We start from the raw sequence: 19,590 nt of genomic DNA on the forward strand, positions 1-19,590 counted from the left end.
ATTTTATGGTTGTAAATCAGTGTATAGGCTTCGACTAGCAATTCTCTCTCCTATATTTGTTCTTCCCTTTTTTTTTTTTTTTTTTTTTGCATGTGGTTGATATTTAATGCATTTTATCTCTTGGGTTGAGGAAAATCTTTCTTGCAACCTTTATACAATTTTAATGAGCATTAAGGCCTTTCAAGCATCTGTAATGGCATGAGAGTGCATGGTTTGTGTACCCGTTGAAACAATTGCCTGTGCTGTTTGATCGCTTTGTGAGAACTAGAAGTGTTTTGCTCTTTGTTTTTGTCTTCAAACCTATTTCTTGAGAGGCAGAATCTGCCGTGACCACCTATTCTAGTATGAAGAAGCTGGAAAGAAGCATTCATGTAATTGGATAGGTTTGAAGGATATAATTATATTTCATATTATAATTCAAGATCCAAGTTCTTGGCAAATGGTTTGTAAGTCATCCTTCCATCTACATACACCGTATTGTGATCTCAATTCTTTTTTTTAAGAGGTGTATTCCTAAATGCAAGATCTGCTTATTTAATAATAGCCCAACACTCTTTGGAGAATGTGCACGGTCTGCTTTAAAGCGGAACTAAACACTCCTATCTTTTTTTTCCAGCTTAGGAAACTGCCATCATGGCCTCTGTTTTGATCTACAACTGCCATGGTACTGCACATGTGATCAGTTATGACACCAGCCTTTTGATGGTTTGATTGAGAGCACAAACAAATGTGACAGCGGTTCCGGCATGCTGGGAATGTAACTGTTTCTTTGTAAACCTTTAAATCAATGGATTTGGTTCTGCTTTAACCTCTTCCTGACCCTGCTATAGCTGAATAACAACTACATCGTTGTAGCACATTTCTGGGAGGGCGTCTATTTAAGTCCTCACACCCCCGGTGCAGTTCGGGAGCACTCTGTGATCGCTGATTACAGATCTGGGATAAAGAGGCAATCAAAGCAGCTCTTTACCATGTGATCAGCTGTGTCCAATCACAGTGTAAACAGGATTTTCTAGTTGTCGGCAGGCCTCTCCTCAAGCTGACGGTGCGTAAGGAGAGGAGAGTCGGTAAGTGGCAATCCACAGGGGACATCTACGCTAATAATCAGGGCTCCCATCATCAGAGTCCTAATTATCAGTGCAGCCCCAACAGTGCCCATCAGTAATGTCTGTCGGTGCAGCCTCATCAGCAAAGGAGAAAAATTACTTCCATACAAAATTTTATAACTGAAACCAAGAAACCTTTTTTTTATTTATTTTTTTCTCTAGTGCTGTGGAGCCACATAGTTCTGTTTTATTTACGGTGTCCTGTCAAATACTGTCAGATTGTGTCCGCTTTGTACTGCGCATGTGCAGTACACATGACAAGCAGATTCCGAAGATAAACGGCGCCTGCGCCGTGAGTCAAGGTTTAAGCCCCAATATCCAAGTGGACATATTCTTAGAATAAAAAAGAGCCGAGCGAAGCGAGGCCATGACCAAAGCGTGCCCGCGAGGGGACCTCTAACTATGTGCAGCCCTATGTCCACTTGGATGGTGGGGCTTGCACAGGTGCCGTTCAGTCTTCGGATCCTTTATTTTGGACGTGCAGGCAGGGGAGCCAAGTGAACTTTTCACTTTGTTGGAAATTCATATTCCCATGCTGGTTACTAATACTGTATACTCCTGTTGTGCATGCCTTGGGTTTTCATTTTCAGAGAGGTGTGATGACGGACAGTGCCTAGGGTATACTGAGTGACCGTATGTGTGCAAAGAAAAACGGCCAAGGTTTGTGGCTGCCAGTTTTTGCAGGGCAGCAGTGCCGAGGGTATAACAGTTAGCAGCTATTACAGTTAGAAGACTTCCCTCTCTATTCCTGTTCTGATGACAATTTAGACTTTTTTTTTTTTTTTTCCTTCACGTTTTGTACAGGTGACAATGGTCACTAGGCACATAAATGCAAGTCTCTCCAGTTGGAAAGCTTTGTATATTAAAGTGTATTTAGAGCCAAAACTTATTTCCAGTTTTAACAGAGTGCTACATTCCGTGTAAGAATCCTCCCTTTTTTTTTTCTGAATGCTATAGTATAACAGATTAAAGCATGGTGCTGTTAGGCTGTCAGGGGATTAAAGTAATGGCCTGCCATCAAGCCATCTCTGTGAAACCACAAAGCGATTACCTCATCTCATTAGCTGATTGAATCCAGGCTCAAGTAACTGCAGGATTTACAGGGGAACTAATCTACGCAGCAAGGGGCTCTCCACAATGTATCTGTGTGTGAAAGTGCTTCCCAACACTTGGCTTTGCGTCTCGGTTACCATATACTATATGGCTTATTTAGGAAAATCAATAAGATACAGTTATTTATAGCAACTTTTTGGTCATTCATACATACATACATCTAGTACTTCCTCACCTCTTAGGCGTTATGGTATGCTGCCACACACGTGCTAAGATGGTATTTCAAGTGGTATGTTAAGGTGCGTTGCATTAAGACTGCTCTTTCCACATAAACACATGGGGGTAGATTTACTAAAGTTGGTGCACTAAGACTGCTGCTGTGCATGTTAGCCAATCCGCTTCTAACCTCAGCTTTTTCAATTACGCTTTGGCAATAAAACCTGGAAGCTGATTGGTTTCTATGCAGAAGTTTTGCCAAATTCTGCACTCTCCACCACTCTTTATTTCAATAAACCCCAGAGTGACAACAAAAAAATTGAACCTGCACTTTTGTTAACACTATAATGTGTGTTGTGGTGCTCTGCAGTGTGGATGTATCGCCACCTACTGTAGATCTGCATTTACGTTATAGCCAGCGAACGCATGCACGTTGGGCATTTAGAGCCATGTATGTGTGGGTTTTTTTTTTTTTTTTTGCGCAGTCTTTAAAGGCATAAAGAAAAAACAAACCAAACCATACTAGTTTTTACGCTGTATGCATGTAAACGTTTGTACTCTTTACAATGTGATAGCGTACAGCACAAATGCACTCTATTGGGACCTCCTAGCAACACTAGGTGGCAGGAGCTAGAGCTGCCCAGCATCCTTTGTTGCTAGGAGGCAGGCTGCACTATTGGCTACTAAAACATGTAATCAGTGGTCACCTCAGCTGCTGGCTAATCTAATGATGTTTACATGTTAACCTCAAATGAATGCGTCATTCTGTTACTGAGCAGCCACTGATGAGTGACTCAGTTAGCAGAGCTAGCACAGTTAAGGGTGATATGATTCCCCATCAGGTCCGCACTGTATGCTGGTGGGAGGAGCGGTTACTGCCTATGTATACATTGGCCCTGACCAATTAAATTCTACACAGGCAGAAACAGCCCCTCCTACTGGCCATCGGAATGGACCTGATGAGCAACTGCAACACACACTGTTTAACCCCCCCCCCCCCCCCCCCCCACTGAAATCAGTCTTCACTGGGCTGGCTATTCGTTTCAATTACAATTATGTCAACGATTCGATTCCACGCTGCATCACGATTACTGCCCATGGTTTTCATCAAAAAACTATCGGTGCCCATCAAATTTAGACTTGTTGTGCCCATCAAATGCAGCCTCACTGTGCTCATCAAATGAGGCAGTGCCCATCAAATGCAGCTTCACTGTGCCCATAAAATGCAGCCTCACAAGTGCCTGGATCATGCTTGTGCGGCCACTCACCAGTGCCTAGATCACACACAGTGGGCATCCCCTGCTGTGTCATGGAGCTTGAATTTCAATACACTGGCGGCCGCTGTAACAAAGTCCTGCCTCCTAGACCGGCTTCTGTGATAGACGGCACACTGATTCAAATGGATCAGTGTGCAGTCTAGCACAGAAGCCGGTCTAGGGCTTTGTTACAGCGGCTACCGGATATTGAAAGGCAAGCTCTGTGACACAGCCGGAGATGCCCACTGTGTGTGATCCAGGCACTGGTGAGCAGCCGCCCAGGCATTTCAGATGCAAGCTCTGTGACACAGCGGGAGATCCCTCTGTGACATACAGAGAGGAGGAGGGAGGAGAGCGCCAGGATGACGTAATTGATGCACAATTCAGCCATTCTGTGCAGCGATGCAGAATCGTGTAAGGCTGAATCACGGTGCATCGATTTTAAACTATTATTTTTATCACCCCTAGTCATCACTATGATGCTTGAGTTGCATAGTGTCCTTTGTTGCTAGGTTGCTCGTGGGATTGAGTCGCCTAGCATCCTATCCACCAGTAGTGCAAATCTGTGTGTTGTACATGTGAACACACCATTTTATGCAGGATCTTGTTGGCAGCATGAGGCCTTGGGTGTGGCTGAATTTTGATTTTCTTTTCAGGCTAGGAACATTTTTGTAAATCTGATGTTGATGTCGTTGTCACCGCCTGTGATGTGAGCTGAAAAAGTGCAAGCATACTTATCTTAATTGTGTAAACTTCCAGTCCCATTATTAACCATATAATGAAGATGAACAGAGACAGGTTTGTGTGACAACCATGGCTGCCCTATATATAAGGTGAAAGAGTGAGTGTAGCAATGAAGGGACAGAAGTGTGTTACTTGCAGAATTAACAGGTGGGACTAAACAATTTTTGTATAGCATGCTTGCATAGTGTGGGGTTTTTTTTTTTTTTTTTGTGGTATATTTGAGAGGCCAAAAGTGAATAATAAGATTAACCACTCACGGCTAGGCCATGTACCCCTACATTATCTGATTTTGAGTGGCTATATCGGGATGATGCCTGCAGGTGCAGACATCATCCTGATATCGCTTTTAGAGCCACATTTTTGTAAAAGCAATCCTAGCGGCTAGTCACTGGATTTCTTTTACAAGAGGCCTTCTTGGGCTCTCCTGTTTTACAGGAGAACCCAGGTTTTCAGCCAGTGGTTTCCGCCAGCTGACCATAGAATTGATCGGGGACTGCAATGGCTCTGATCATCTCTATGGTCTAAAACTGGAAGCTACGATTATTTAGTCACTTCCGGTTTCACTGGTTGCAGAGGAGACATCTGGGGTTTAATAGACCCTAGATGTCTCAGTTAAGAGGACCTGTCACTGCATTTTTTATGCTAACAATAAAAGTGATTGCCAAAAATGTAAAGGTACAGTGTGAACATAATCGTTAAATTATAAAAAAAAAAAAAACTGTCCCGTCATGCGCAAAGGCAAACGCGCAGATTTGTCCCGTGTCATACAAAAACAGTGTTCACACCACATGTGATGTTTCACTGCAAACATCAGATCGACAGCAATGATACTAGCACCAGACCTCCTGTGTGAATCTAAAGTGGTAACCCGGAAAAACTTTTAAAGAATTGCCTATGGATAATATAACTTGCATAGTTTGCTGCCGCTCTACGGGCATACGCAATTTTAAAGAGCGACATGTTTGGTATCTATTTAATTGGCGTAACATTATCTTTTAGATTTTACCAAACAATTGGGTATTCTATTGTGTGTTTGTGCATTAACCGCTTCACGCAGATACAGTGCCTTGCGAAAGTATTCGGCCCCCTTGAACTTATCAACCTTTTGCCACATTTCAGGCTTCAAACATAAAGATATAAAATTTTAATTTTTTGTGAAGAATCACCAACAAGTGGGACACAATTGTGAAGTGGAACGAAATCTATTGGATATTTTAAACTTTTTTAGCAAATAAAAAAACTGAAAAGTGGTGCGTGCAAAATTATTCGGCCCCTTTACTTTCAGTGCAGCAAACTCACTCCAGAAGTTCAGCGAGGATCTCTGAATGATCCAATGTTGTCCTAAATGACTGTAAAAAACAAAAGGAGTAAAACTTGCGCTTGGTAAAGAAATAATTGATATGAGAAAAATCAATTAAGATAATAGCAGCTGAGCACAAAAAACCAGATACTAGGTCCAACTAACAGAAATGTGAAAAACAGTGCAGCGCTTAATGTGTAACACGTGACTAAATATAGTGAAACAATAAATCAGGAAAAAACTTTCAAAGATGATGTTTCCAAAAAGTAAAACATCAATGATAAACAATACACATGTGAATATTGTGCAATAAACAAAAAATGGGTTATTAAACCGAAAAAAGAGTAAAAAAAAACCCTTTTATAAGGACAGAAAAATAATTATTTGAACTACAGCTTGGTGCTGTAAAGCACAAACTTGTGATTAAGTGAAAAAACAAACAACAAAATTGAAAAACAAATCAAAACAAGTCCCATGCTTTGGATAAATGAAGTGATTTACAAGGCCCCATAGATGTGAAGATATAAGTTCATTAGATGGAACGTGAATGGAACTTTATGGTTGAACGTGAATGAAAGCTTCATTCACGTTCAACCATAAAGTTCCATTCACGTTCCATCTAATGAACTTATATCTTCACATCTATGGGGCCTTGTAAATCACTTCATTTATCCAAAGCATGGGACTTGTTTTGATTTGTTTTTCAATTTTGTTGTTTGTTTTTTCACTTAATCACAAGTTTGTGCTTTACAGCACCAAGCTGTAGTTCAAATAATTATTTTTCTGTCCTTATAAAAGGGTTTTTTTTTACTCTTTTTTTTCGGTTTAATAACCCATTTTTTGTTTATTGCACAATATTCACATGTGTATTGTTTATCATTGATGTTTTACTTTTTGGAAACATCATCTTTGAAAGTTTTTTCCTGATTTATTGTTTCACTATATTTAGTCACGTGTTACACATTAAGCGCTGCACTGTTTTTCACATGTCCTAAATGACTGATGGTGATAAATAGAATCCACCTGTGTATAATCAAGTCTCTGTATAAATGCACCTGCTCTGTGATAGTCTCAGGGTTCTGTTGAAAGCGCAGAGAGCATCATGAAGACCAAGGAACATACCAGGCAGGTCCGTAATACTGTTGTGGAGAAGTTTAAAGCCGGATTTGGATACAAAAAGATTTCACAAGCTTTAAACATCCCAAGGAGCACTGTGCAAGCGATCATTTTGAAATGGAAGGAGTATCAGACCACTGCAAATCTACCAAGACCTGACTGTCCCTCTAAACTTTCAGCTCAGACAAGGAGAAGACTGATCAGAGATGCAGCCAAGAGGCCCATGATCACTCTGGATGAACTGCAGAGAACTACAGCTGAGGTGGGAGAGTCTGTCTATAGGACAACAATCAGTCGTACACTGCACAAATCTGGCCTTTTATGGAAGAGTGGGAAGAAGAAAGCCATTTCTCAAAGATATCCATAAAAAGTCCCGTCTAAAGTTTTCCACAAGCCACCTGGGAGACACACCAAACATGTGGAAGAAGGTGCTCTGGTCAGATGAAACCAAAATCAAACTTTTTGCCCACAATGCAAAACAATATGTTTGGCATAAAAGCAACACAGCTCATCACCCTCAACACACCATCCCCACTGTCAAACATGGTGGTGGCAGCATCATGGTTTGGGCCTGCTTTTCTTCAGCAGGGACGGGGAAGATGGATGCAGCCAAATACAGGACCATTCTGGATGAAAACCTTTTGGAGTCTGCAAAAGACCTGAAACTGGGACGGAGATTTATCTTCCAACAAGACAATGATCCCAAACATACAGCAAAATCTACAAAGGAATGGTTCACAAATAAACGTATCCAGGTGTTAGAATGGCCAAGTCAAAGTCCAGACCTGAATCCAATTGAGAATCTGTGGAAAGAGCTGAAAACTGCTGTTCACAAACGCTCTCCATCCAACCTCACTGAGCTCGAGCAGTTTTGCAAGGAAGAATGGGCAAGAATTTCAGTCTCTCGATGTGCAAAACTGATAGAGACATACCCCAAGCGACTTGCAGCTGTAATCACAGCAAAAGGTGGCTCTACAAAGTATTAACGCAAGGGGGCCGAATAATTTTGCACGCCCCACTTTTCATTTTTTTATTAGTTAAAAAAGTTTCAAAAATCCAATAGATTTCGTTCCACTTCACAATTGTGTCCCACTTGTTGGTGATTCTTCACAAAAAATAAAAATTGTATATCTTTATGTTTGAAGCCTGAAATGTGGCAAAAGGTTGAAAAGTTCCAGGGGGCCGAATACTTTCGCAAGGCACTGTATACTGCGAGGCACGTACAGTCAGATTAACGTACCTGTGCAAAAACCGTGTGACCATTTTATTCTCTAGGTAGGGCTTCTGCTTTAATTAAATACATAATGATTTTGGGTTCTTGTAAATTGTCTAGCAAAAAAAAATACAGATTTTTACATGTATGTGAGAAGTGTCGGGAAAAAGGCCTGGTCTTCAAGTGGTTAAGGCTTACCAATGTTTGAACCACTTTGCTGGAATATCACAATTATTTTTTATTCTAGCCAGGTTGCATGCTGTCATGCAGTTGCCCATTGTTCTATTTTATGCAACCCTGTGATTGACCCATGTACTGCTAGAATAAGTACTTAATTTTTACAGACTTCATAAAGAATTTGTGTATCTTTTTGAGTTTCAGTCCTTCCCATTACATGTTTATCACCTTCTGTAGCTGGCTAAGTGGAGAATTCGATTGTAGAGTATCCCATCAGTCTGATAGAGGAAAAAATAAATAAACCGATCTCTCAATACCTGTCTTTCTGTAAGGAACTAGTCCTCTACAGCCAGCCTACTGCACATGTGTCCTATTAATTCCATGACATCACTGGTACACATGTACAGTATCACTGTCATTGTTTGTGTACCATCAGAGGTGATAGCTCACCATGTTTGCTTTATTAGGGAAGGACGCTTCTCATTTGATGGCCCCTTGATTTTAATATGGGTGTGTTTTGTAGCATAGATTATTTTTTATTTTTTTCCTAACACTCTTTAGCTGCCAGAAGGAAAAGCGAACTGCCCACCTCCCCTACATTAAATCATAGTGGATGATTTCAGCCCCTGTTATTTCCACTTCCATTGTGTCTGCTTCCTGTTGGTCAAAGGTTATTAGGATGGGGTGCTGCATAGAATGGAAAGCTGACCGGAAAGAAAACCTGGGCTTCACGTTTAAACTCCCTTTACTTCTACACAAGGCACCATTTCAGGTTTCTGCTGGAAAACAAAGGTAATGTGCCTCCTCCTCCTTTGTTTTGCACTTTGTTGCATGGAAAGGATGCTCATGGCAAGGATGTTGCTTCTGTTGTTGTGTTGCATTGTGATTGTTCTACTCTTTAGGGTCCTGTTGCGTGAATGAGAGCTGCCTTTTCTCCTCCGTACCCTTAACTCTATAGCTGCCACGAGTGTATGAAGCAATGATTGCAGAGCAGACCTTCTACAAGCAGTAGTGTGATGGTGTCTGCCTTCTGCAAGCATGAGATGCCAAGTTGACAGGGATTTTTTTATTTTTTTTTATTCTGTAGAATTGGTCTAGCAGAGGAGCAGAACAGTTGAATGGGCTCCACCCTTGCTTTGTGTTCCAGTTTCTCTGCCGTGGTGTGTTACAGAATTGTGTTATCCGGCATGCTTGCTTCTGCTGGTGTTGCAGCTTTATGGCTGCATTTATTCCTATTTTTGTTGATCATGGAGACTCACAATGCATTGGGTTACAACAGCTTTCCTGCTGGATTAGAAACAGTTTTAGTAAGTGTCAGTTACATTCTACACTGTAAGATATACCTGCTATTCACTTTATAAATATGACTTTTATCAAATAAAGATATTAAAAAAAAATTTTTTTTATATCTACGTTTATCACATCTTTTCATTTTTTTTTTTCTTTGATTCTGGTATTTTTTTGTTGAACCGTATTAATTGAAGGCAAGACTATGTAGCTAATTGCTAAAATACCTTAAAACAAAAGTACATGCAGTGCCAACAACTCATCTTTGTCATCTTAAAGGGGAAATATGTATTTTCTTGGGTAAACTGATGGCTTCTTTCTAATCCTTACCAGAAGTGTGTAGGAATAAAATGCTGTGTTTTATAATGCCTATATCTTCAAAAACAATTTAATGGAGCGCCAAATCTTAGTCTAATATTTATTCTTGAACTTGCCAATCATTCATGGTTTAGCCCTTTTGCAGGCCTCTCCTCTGCCAGGGGGTGAAGGCATGGCCTGGGTTTTATTCCAGTGGATAATTTGGAAAGTTAAAGTGGTTTTAAAGGCAGAAGGTGTTTTATTAGTCTAGTCATTAAGCTAAAAAACCCTTCTGTGTGTAGTAGCCCTCCTAATACTTGCCTGAGCCCCTTCTCTATCCAGCGATGTTGCAGGAGAGACTTTGCTGCCCGGGACTCTCCTTCTTATTGGCTGAGACAGCAATAGGGTGCCATTGGCTCCAACTGCTGTCAATAAAAGTCAGTGAGCCAATGAAGAGAGATGGGATGGTTCTTAGCTGGGGCTTCATGTCACAAATGGACACATGGAGCTGCGGCTCGGCTCGGGTGCCCCCATAGCAAGCTGCCTGATGTGGGGGCACTCGTCAGGGAGGGAGGTGATGGGAGAGCCAAAGAGGGACCCAAGAAGAGGAGAATCGGGTCTTGTGGTGTTTGTTGTTTTTAGGGGGAAAAAATGTTATACTTATCTGCTCTGTGCAAAACCACTGCACAGAGCAGGTAAGTATATAACATGTTTGTTATTTTTAGGCAACAAAAAAAACAAGACTTTAGTATTGCTTTAAGTGACAGGTGTGTTATATCCTTTTTGATTGGTCTTTGCTGCACCAGGAAGTAAAATAGCTCTGTTTTCAGCATTGCAATACATACATAACAGATGATTTACACTTTTTTTTTTTTTTTTTTTTTTTATTTAGCGCATTTTGTATTTTGCGGAAACGCACTACAGTCCTCTTAACATGATTTCCTATGGGACACACATGTTTCACATCTATGCGTTTTTCAGCTGCTGCGTTTTTGCAAAGAGGTTAGGGACTTTTTTTGACTGCAACGTGGAGGGTTTTAGGTTCAATAGACTTCAATTTGATACGCTGCAGCAATGCATGTAGTGCATTTTTGATGAGTTTTTTTTATTGGCCTAACAAAAAAAGCATAAATGCAAAACGCATTTAAAAACGTGTACAGAAACCTAAAATGCACTGCAAAAAAGCACTGCAGAAATGGATCAAAAGAAAACTGGATCAATTGAGGGGTCAGGTAAGTAATGTGGGGGGGGGGGGGGGCTGAGGGGGTGATGCTAACACCTTAACATTTTTTACTTCTTATTTTTGTTTAGGCTTTGTAATCACTTTAAGCTCCTTAGTCTCACAGGAAGTGGGGGCTTGGTAGAAATTTTCCCCTAGACCACATACCTTTATATTTAAAATGGCTGTGGCGGCACCTGCCTGTTTGTTTTGTTCCCCCCCCCCCTGTGGAGGGTAGAAGTTGGCGGCAGCCTGCATCCTGGGAGTTGTAGTCCGGACCGCACTCAAGTTCCTGGGGACAGTGGGTGGAACTGAGCAGAGCAGCAAACTACAACTCCCAGGAGTCTTGGAGGCAGAGCGTGGGGTCATGTTATGTGACTGGCTCATGCTGGGGGCTGAATAGAGACCGTGCACGCCAAGTTGCAACTAGTTTTGAGGACTAAGCAGAACGGACGAAGAGCAGTCATCTTACTTTCAGTGAGATGAGCAGATTACCCCTCCATTATACTCCCTGCAATCTTTGGACTGGAGACAGGTAGAGGCAGCCAGGGCTTACCACATAATTGACTCGGCCTGGCTGCAACTTGGAAGTTGTCATCGCCCCCCCCCCCCCCCCCAAGAGGCCTTGCAAGGACCTGCTGAGCTGCCATCGTCCTTGCTGAGGTGAGAGAGACCCTAACATCCCCAGCTGACCCCCACATCCCATTCCCCATACACCCCATTTACCCTGCCCACCACCCAGTAACCTCAAAATTTCTGGCTGTCAGGTCCTGTGCTGGCCATGGCCCTTGGGTCCTGTTGACCATGGCCTGTGAGCAGTGGCGTCAGGAGGGGGGACTAATCCGAGCTATAGCCCCGAGTGGGCCCCCCAAAAAAAGCCCCTGGTCTTGTCCCCTAGGCCTAGGGTTAGCCAGAAACTCGGGGGCTGTTAGCTGCCTGCCCTGGGGCCACTTTTGGGCTGATCCTGGGAGGGTGCACACCATACTGCCTCTGAAGGGAGGAGGGAGGGGGGGCGCTGCCAGTTTACACAGAGTGGGGATCTCCATCTCCCGCTTACGCAGCGCGGCTGTATGACATGCAAAGTCCTGCCTCCTAGACCGATCCTATGATGGATGTTGAACTGGTCCAATGCTGGGGCGTGTGACGTCCATCATAGGATCCAGTCTAAGAGTTGCAACATGGTGTGACAACGGCCACGCTGGATAAGTGGGAGATCCCTGCTTTGTGTAAACCGGCAGCTCTCCTCTCTCTAGAGCTGCATGATTCCAGCTAAAATGAGAATCACTATTTATTTATATATTTATTTTTGCTCAGAAGATCGATCGCAATTCTCGCCGTGTCAGCATCATCTTTCATATTAAACAAAAAAATTGGGATAACTTTACTGTTTCGTTTTTATATTTTTAATTCATTGAAGTGTATTTTTTCCCAAAAAATTGTGTTTGAAAGACTGCTGTGCAAATACAGTGTGACATAAAATATTGCAACAATCGCCATTTTATTACATAGGGTCTCTGCTAAAATAAATATATATATGATTTATGTATGTATGTGTTTAGGGGTTCCAAGTGATTTTCTAGCAAAAAAATACTGATTTCTTACAAAGTTAAAAAGATTTTAGACTTTCTAAGTGGTTGAACTTCCTGCATTTACACACAAGTTTATCTCTTTGATCTAAGAAGGAAGAGCTACAATCTACTAGCACAATGTTGTTACAAACTTGACAGACTGACAGTTTTTTTTTTTTTTTCCCTTTTGTCAGCTGAGTGAGCAGGGAAGTCTTTACACTTGTTACATGAAAGAATCCGATAACTCTGCAATAGAGATGTGAGGGGGGTTGAATCGAGATCACAATTTTTTTTTTAAACGATTACTGTATATATTGGCATATAACAGGCACTTTTTTTTTACCCTGAAAATCGGGTGCAAATAGTGTGTGCGTGTTATATGCCGATACTGCAATTTGGGCTGCCTAGGAGGGAACGGGGAGAGGGGCGGGACGAGAGCCATCGCATTACATAGAATGAGACTCTGCTGTTTACTTGGCCACCTCTTTAATAGGAAGTCCCGTCTCCTGGGCCAGCATCGGACCAGTGTTCTGTCTATCATAGAAGCTGGTCCAGGAGTCGGGACTTTGCATTAAAGAGGCCGCCGAGTAAACCGGAGATTCTCGCTGTATGTAATCTGACGGTGCTCGCCCCCCCCCCCCCCCGTCCCCCCCCCCCCCCCCCGTCCCCGTCCCCGTCCCCTCTGAGGCAACAGTAATCTGTGAGGCTGCAGGTGGGCACTGACCCTTATTTTGCTTCAAAGTTCTTTATTTAAAATTTTTTATTTTTTTTTTACCCTGAAACTTCCCTCCTAAAATGAAGGTGCGTGTTATACGCCAATAAATACAGTAATTGTGCAGCTCTACCTCTCTCTCTATGCATTTGCAAGGCTGCGCTGATGGACACTGTGGTGTGATCAGGCTGCATGGATGGGCACAGGTAAGGCTGAGGTGCGTTGATGGGCACTGGTGAGGCTGCATTGATGGCCATTGATCAGGCTGCACTGATGGGTGCTGGTGTGGCTGCACTGATGGACACGGCACTGGTGAGGTGACATTGGATGGGCACTGGTGAGGCTGCACTGATGGGCACTCGTGAAGCTGCATTGAAAAACCAAGTGGGCATGGATGTTGAGCTGATTCGGTGGTTGAATGGGCTACTTGACTGGACTTGCCCCCCAGGTCTAAGGCTGCCAGCCCTCCCCTGCTCACAGGGATCCCAGGCTTGATTGAAAGACTGAGGAAAAGGCTTATGTGATCTTGGCTCACTAGGACTCAGTAGTGTTTTAAAAAAAAAAAAAAGTTATTGATAAGTTTCCTTTGGTCTATGAGAAGTCACCATTTTCAGTTCTGCTGTGATTATGTATGGTATACAAAAGTCCTGAACTTTTAATCAGCAGCTTGTGGAGGTCTGAGGCATATAATCGTTATGGTGTTTAGTGGGCCTGATTCACCAAGTTGTAATGTATGCATTGTTTCACCTAAAGATCGGAGGAGCTCCCATTTGACTTATGGCTGAAAGTAATGTTCTTAATGTAGAGAGTTTGAATTGCATGTGTAATGTTCTCTCCTAAATCTCAATAACTATTAAAGTGGTTGTAAACCCTTACAAACCACTTTGACCTACAGGTAAGCCTAGATTAAGGCTTACCTGTAGGTCCAAGAAATATCTCCTAAACCTATATAGTTTAGGAGATATTTGCCCAAAAACAGGCACCGCTGTCTACGGCGCATGCGCCGTAGACAGCGGCGCGCAGGCGCACTGAGCGTGGCATTCTCAACAACGGAGCTGCCGTGCGTGTCGGCTCCCGTGCGCATGCGCGGGAGTGACGTCATCGCGGCTTCGCCGAATGACAGCGGCGGAGCTGCGAGACCCCACCAAGAAGATTGATGCGGCGGACTACAGGGGACAGCGGCGACTTCGCTGGCTCCTGTGTCAGGTAAGTGACACATAATGGACTACTATGCGATGCATAGTAGTCCATTATGCTTTGCCTTTGCAGGGAATGAAAGAGGAAGTAAACTCATCAGGGTTTACTTCCTCTTTAATCTGTAAGATATCAATCTTAAATGGGCATTCCAAATAAAATGGATCAGTATTTATTGAAATGGTTGGCTCAAGGTTTTTTGCCTTCATTCATACAATGCATGAAGGTAAAAAACCTCTGTGCAGCAGCCCTAATACTTAGCTGAGCACCATCACAATCTAACGATGTGCACAAAAGCTTCAACTCTCGTTGGCTGACACAGCAGCAGGAGCATTCGCTTCTGCACACGAGCTTGGCGAGATGTAATTGAATATGAGATCTGGGGTCAAAAAGACCTCAGATCTCATACTTGCACTAAAATGCAATAAAAAAAGCAGTTTAAAGAAAAACGGAACAAAAAATGTCTCTTTTAAGAGCTATGGGCGGAAGTGATGTTTTGACTTTGCTTCCGCCCTGCAATGGTATGCAGACGGTTGGGGGCCATCTTCCCCCTCACTTGTCTCCTCCATACCTAACATGGAGAAGGACCCGATTGCCTCCGCCGGCTCGGGTAAGTGGCGGAGGGCACTAGAGCCCTTTCCTGCCACCGATTAAAAGTGATCTTGTGGCAAATCTGCGCAGAGACCACTTTTATCTGAAAGAGGACTGCCGGCTGAAGAAGAGGATACCGGGGTTATGGTAGCTAGCTGCTGCCATAACAATATCCCTCTTCAAAGTACCCAATGTATGACGCTGGTGGCCGGTCCGTATGGTACAGCCATAAGACCATACAGGCAAGACAAAATATTACAGTGCACACATGCGAAAATTACATTATATTTAAAACAGCTGAACATAGTCAGAAAATATATGGGGATTTAGTTGCACCATATAGTGCTAAGCCCACTACTACGTCAGAGTACCCCATTATCAGTGGGTCCTACACTATCAATAGAATGGAAGATCCTGCTTCTCTGAACCATGGGAGAAATGCACTCCTCTATATGAGAGAACTAAAGGACTCCTCCTATAACACAGTGGCTCAAGAGCAAGCCTGCTTGGGTGCCCCTGTAGCAAGTGCCTTTCTGGTCACAGATCGGAGTAAGAGGTCGATCCTGACCCCTTACCACGTGATAAGCTGTCAGCCAATGGCAGCTGATCATGTGACCTAAACAGAGCCGGTAATCGGCTAAAAACCGATTGTCGGTGGTAGCGAGAGGGACATCGGTCCTGATCGTGGAGAAGCTTTTGTGCCCACCAGCTCCACCCATCAGTGCCCACCAGTGCCACCTACCAGTGCCCACAGTTATCACAAGTGCTGCCTATAAATAGCACCTATCGGTGCTCATCAGTGACATCTACCATTGCCCATCAGTGTCGCCTTATGTGTCCATCAGTGCCCATCACTGAAGCCTCATCAGCGTATATCAATGAAGGAGAAAAATGACCAGTTTGCAAAAATTTAACAAACTATTAAACGTGTGTTTGTTTTTGTTTTTTTCTTTTTTTTTTCTTTTTGTTAAAAACCTCAGCTCTGATTAAATACCACCAAAAGAGAGCTCCATTTGTGTGAAAAAAATGATAAAAATGTAATTTGAGTACACTGTAGTATGGCCGCACAATTGTCATTCAAAGTGCAACAGCGCTAAAAACTGAAAATTGGTCTGGTCAGGAGGGGGGTTTAAGTGCCCGGTATGCAAGTGGTTATATAGTTTTTATAAAAAATGAGCGGCTTGAATAATTTTAATAACCTGCAAATATACATTTTAGCTGCTGTAGGAAGATTAACTCTTTTAGGTTTAGTGACCTTTTTTTTTTTTTTTTGTTTTAAGTCTGCACCAGGGACGTAACTTACAGTAATTAAAAAGTGTCCCTTGTGTTAGTGGCTGCTGTGTTCATTGAAATTCTCAGTCCTCTGGTCCCCCAGATGCTCCGTAGCTGTGATCTTCCAGTGCAGGGGTTAATCCAAGTGGATGGACCACCCCATCTGACCTCCCACCACTGTGCCATTCGTAAAAGCTCCCCGCAATGAAAAGCACACTACGAATGTAGGATGGGCAGAAGAATGAAAGGTCCACCACCTCCGTTCATAGAGTGTTTGTTTGTTTTTTATTTTATTTTTATTTTTTTCTTCCCCCCCTCTATTAACTATAAACCTCAGCACTTATATCTGTGCATGTTCCTTTGCTGATAAGAGAGGGGCGCAGTATAAAAGCGGTGTGTCACAGTGGTTTACAGGTTTAGGAGATCTTTTTATCTACAGGTAAGCCTTATTATAGGCTTACCTGTAGGTCAAAGTAAAAAAAATGGGTATACAACCGCTTTAAAATGTATTTTTAGCCAATGGAAAGCTAGTTACTAGGGGGAAACAAAATGCACCCTTTTGCATGTTTTTCAAGTGTTCCCATTAAAGTCTATTGGGACCAAAAATGCTTGAAGCTTATGTACTGTTTCAAGCTACCAGCTTCAAATTACAGTATGTTCAGGTGAACAAGTATGAGCTTGGAGCTTCGAGCTACAAAAAGCTCAGGTGTAAGTGAGCCTTAGGTGGCTTTGTGTGTGTGTGTGTGTGTGTGTGTGTGTGTCCTGCATTTTTCTGCACTGGATAGACAAAGGTCATCACTAGGGCACACAGGTGTCCTTTTATGAAGCAGTGAAATCTATTCACTGCTTCATTCTCCGGCATTCACATAGGAGATCTTTCTCCTCTGTGTGCCACTATATGAAGCGGAGTAGATCGCTTCACACTTGGAGGTGTGAAGCGATCTACAAACGCTTCTAACACTGGAGAACGGCCCCTAATACTGTAATCTCGTGAGACTTTACGAGATTACAGTACTAGAAATTCACTGATACACAGAGATGTCATTATATTAAGCAGTGATAAATTATCACAGCTCAATACACTGACACGCGGTGTGATTAATGTTAGTGAAATAAAGCGTCCCCCTACATAATATATACATGTATACACACACAGACATTATATATACATGTATATACACACACATTATATATATATACATATACACATTATATGTATATATATGTATACACATACATATGACAGGGGGACATGGTTACAGTGTTGGGGGGTCTGAACGAGGCATAAGGAAGTTAATTATCTTCCTCTTTCCTCCTCAGATCCCCCGATTCCCTCTTCACTACCCCGGTTCTCCACCTCTGAGATGGTGAATCGGGGAGTGTGAATTCTGACACAGATCACAAGTGAAGCGCTGAGATCACAGCTTCATAAAGTGACCGTTACTGTGTCAGTCTATGTGGATTCTCCATGTGCGGAGATAATCGGCGGGAGAACAAGTTCAAACACATCTCCCCCCGATTATCTCTGGTTTATATACTGTTTATGGGCTGTGATCAGCGGCGATCCTCTGGATCTCCACTGATCATTGCTTCATAAACGGACACCACAGAAACAGTTTTCTTTAGAATGTACTATTTGACCATATATGGATAAACCACTTTTTTATTCATTTTTTACATTATATAAAAATGAATAAAAGATTGAAATCTAAATAAAGTTTGGGGGAAAAAAAGCAGTGCGATGCGCTAAAATGTGCATCACGCTGTGCTGTAGCCTTTACGGTAAACACTGCATTTTACCATGCTGACCTGTGTGAATGTAACCGAAAGTGCTAGAGCCAAAGACACCAGAAGGTCTTTATGATGATGCAAAGCAACAGGTCAACTTTACACATCTCCGCAATACATACTTGCCTTCCTTTCTCTTCCCAGCTGCTCCATTCTGCCATCGGGAGCAGAAAGAAGAAAATGTAGGTATAATCTACAAGTCATCGGTCATCATGTACCCCCAGCTATTTGGCCCTGTGCTGTCACATGCTCTTATATATTTAAGGTATCCTGTCATTTCCTTGGCTCCTGGTACTGAGCTGAATGTTAGAGGAGCAGAGGAAAGGTAAGTATATTCTGGGGTTGGGGGAACTAAGGAAGCCTGTCTTTGCTCTGAATCAACAAAGCACATGTTATAATATTGGTATGATGATTGTGGCTCAATATTTACACCTCACTTTAACAGGCTTATTCTGTGACAGTACAACAGTGCGGTAATAGGAGTTTATAGTCTTCAGACTATAGTTGGATTACCAGTTGCTGTGTGTGTGGTGTATTTGCTTTTTGGTTTGACCTGTTGAATACTTGAATTAGTGGAACAGGGACGTGGCTTTGTTTTTCCCATTCAGTTTCACCACAAGCCTCTAAGTTCAGTCACCACCAAGCTTATTGCAAGCATTAGTAAAAAGATTCTGACTCGCACTACCCTATTTGTTTGAATGCCGAACTTTGGCATAGGTAAATATTGCCTAATTTCAACAGTCATGAGCAGTGATCCAGTGTGAAACTTTGCCTCTGTGCAGGAGCTTCCTGTAATAAAGACCGATCACTACTGCCCACTCTACCTGTGCAGGGTGACGGGTCTTGTCTCCGCCCCTTCCTGTAGTTTTCTTCAGGGAACCTGTAGTGGGTGGAGCCAGCTGGGTCCCTCCCACTATTCTGCTTTCTGCAACGGCTATGTACAGCATAGTAATGAGGTCCCTGTTACTTTTTGCAAGGTAATGTTTGGGTTAATAAAAGGCATTTAGTGCACAAAAAGTTGGATTTGTATCCTCTGTGGCTATTGAGGAAATCGTTTTTATAATTAAAGTGTGTGCCCAGATTTCAGTTTTAATTTAAAATCGAGGATAAATTTAAGTGGCTTTTTATTTTTTCTTCTTTTTTTTTCACTTTAGAATGCCATTTTTATTTGTTTTTGAACGTGAATTGCTTTGCTTATTATTTTTAGTGCTTTTCACTTGTTTACACTTTATACAAGTCTAAAGTTAGAAACAGCAGCAAAAGACTTGTAAGTGGTGACAATAGTTCAAAAACAGGAAATGTTATCCAAATGTGCACGCGGAACAGATGATCAGGATGGTGGCCACTGGAGTGGAAACTTCCATTCAGCCTGTTTTTTCCTTATTTTGCTCAGTTTATACACCAGTTTTACTTCCTGGAAAACAATTTCCTAAAGTTCTAATTAACAGCTCATCGGCATAAATGAGGTTAGCAATTGGTAT

General features: G+C 42.4%; 1 protein-coding gene across 5 annotated transcripts in view; it reads left to right on the top strand.

The window, feature by feature from the left end:
* GAB1 (GRB2 associated binding protein 1) overlaps window positions 1–19,590 on the top strand; it is a 132,120-nt gene that overhangs the window by 50,656 nt on the left and 61,874 nt on the right. The window contains exon 1 of one of the 5 annotated variants that reach the window (XM_077476968.1): window positions 8,618–8,973. The exons of the other annotated variants lie outside the window; for them this stretch is intronic. The gene's annotated coding sequence lies outside the window, so the exon portion shown is untranslated. Of the gene's footprint in view, window positions 1–8,617; window positions 8,974–19,590 lie in introns of those variants that run through there. 5 annotated transcript variants of the gene reach the window in all.

The sequence above is a fragment of the Lithobates pipiens genome, unplaced genomic scaffold (assembly GCF_037356315.1).
Source record: "Lithobates pipiens isolate NorthernLeopardFrog02 unplaced genomic scaffold, aLitPip1_a1.2 Scaffold_13, whole genome shotgun sequence".
In the NCBI taxonomy this organism is placed as follows: domain Eukaryota; kingdom Metazoa; phylum Chordata; class Amphibia; order Anura; family Ranidae; genus Lithobates; species Lithobates pipiens.